Source organism: Alexandromys fortis, unplaced genomic scaffold (genome assembly GCF_014885135.2).
Source record: "Alexandromys fortis isolate MF-2015 unplaced genomic scaffold, M_Fortis_MF-2015_v1.1 scaffold_240, whole genome shotgun sequence".
NCBI classification, from domain to species: domain Eukaryota; kingdom Metazoa; phylum Chordata; class Mammalia; order Rodentia; family Cricetidae; genus Alexandromys; species Alexandromys fortis.
In genome coordinates, this window is record NW_026068133.1 from 432,021 (window position 1) to 434,011 (window position 1,991).

Genomic DNA, 1,991 nt, shown 5'->3' on the forward strand with positions numbered 1-1,991 from the left:
CCAGAGAGAACAAATGTGGCTTTCCAGTCTTTCTTACCCATCTCCTCTCTGAGGGCCTGGGGGACCACCCAGAAATGATGGCATCCATTAAACCTGGCCTTTTTCTAATTTGGTTTGTTTTGGTCTGATTCAGATTATTGCATTAGTGGAGGGGTTTATTGGGATGTAAAAACCTTTCAAAGATGTTTATGTTTGGTGTAGTAGGTCCTTCTATATTTGTATTACTTTCAGTGGTTGAATAAAGAAACTGCATTGGCCTTTTGATAGGGCAGCAGCTTAGGTAGGTGAAGTAGACCAAACTGAATGCTGGGAAGAAGGACAATGTTCCAGATGCCATGAAGCTCTGGCCTGAGACAGACGTAGGTTTGAATATTTCCCGATAAGCCATGACCTCGTTGTGCTACACAGATTATTAAATGAAATGGGTTAGATCAAGATGTGAGAGTTAGCCAATAAGAGGCTAGAGCTAATGGACCAGGCAGTGTTTTAATTAATACAATTCCTGTGTGGTTATTTCCAGGATTAAGCTAGCCGGGCAGTGGCACACAGCCCACTGCTCATCCTACAACAGAGTGGCACCCAACGTGATGGACTAATTCTACTTAAAAACCTGAGAGGGCTTAAAAAGGAGAGAGAGAGAGTTTAACACAGCTTTTTTCCTGTTTGCTGGTGGTGTGCCACAGAGAGAATTTCCTGACTCGGCAGCAAGAAAATAAAAAAAGCCACGCCATATTAAAAATAGGCTTCCTGGGCTCTGCTGCTGGTACAAACTCCAGCTATGGAGCATTTGTGGGCATGGATGTTTGAGTTCCCACTTGGGGTCGGGAACAAAGTACCTGAGACCATGCCTGTGGCTTGGCACTCCCTCCTTGGGTAGGCAGTGGGATCAGGTCTACTAGAAAGTGGCAGTTTTGAAATACTAGTTTCGGGGTTGTGCCACCATCATGGCCTCTGCCTTTTGCGGGAGACAGAGCATTTCAATGGGGTTTGTGACTAAAGTGCTATGGTTTGTTTGATGGCAACTAGACTCACTGTGTGCCTAAAAGGGGGGCATAGTGCACTGCGGCTCAGAGGCACAAGCAACTTCGCCATGCTAGTGGTGCAATGCACATGGCTCAAAGGCACAAGCGGCTACACCATTTTGGAATGGGTGGGGCAAGCAGGAAGCATCTGTATTTGATTGTCACAGCTTAGATTCTTAAGACCTTAGCGTTTTAAAGCCCCAAAGCTAAAGTGTTCCTGGACAGTAAAGAATTACAGATCCATGATAGGACAGATTCAGACATAAAAGACCTCTAAATGGGTCACAGTGTTAGATAAATCATGTAGGCTTGGGAGAGAAAAATAAAAAGTATACAGAGTCATAATATAAAGTTAATGCTTTAAAAAAGGGGGTGGTAAAGTATTTAAAGAGGCAGAGTACAGATAGTTATAGATTTTAAAAAATGAAGAAAAATAAGCCACATAAAAATGGAAAATTCACAGAGAGTCTAGATTATGTATTTTATTGTGTTTTCTTTGAATTTTTTGACTATAAAGGAGCTAAGTACACAGAGACATTTCATTGTATGGGCTAAGCTAAACCAGCATGAATATTATAAAGGTATTAAGACTTCAGAATTTGGGTCTAAGGATATGATGCTTTGGAAAAGAGGTTCTTCTTTTGTTTCCACAGAAGACGAGAACCTGTGGATTGCTACCAGGCCAATATGGTATGATAGACCATGCCCTCCTGAAAGGTTGCTATACACACCCTCAAAAATTTTCTTTGCTCAACTGCCCACTGAGATGAACCTAGCATACAGGATACACCATGAAAGACCTGATTAACAGTATCCCCACACAGTACGAAGCAGTTTGGAGAGAAAAAACTGCTCCCATATTCCCAAATATTGTTTGTAAATGTTCTTTTACATTTATAGGGGGATATGATATAGATATAAATAATTTGCATTGATATGAATCTTGGTTTACTGATACTAATTTAAGGT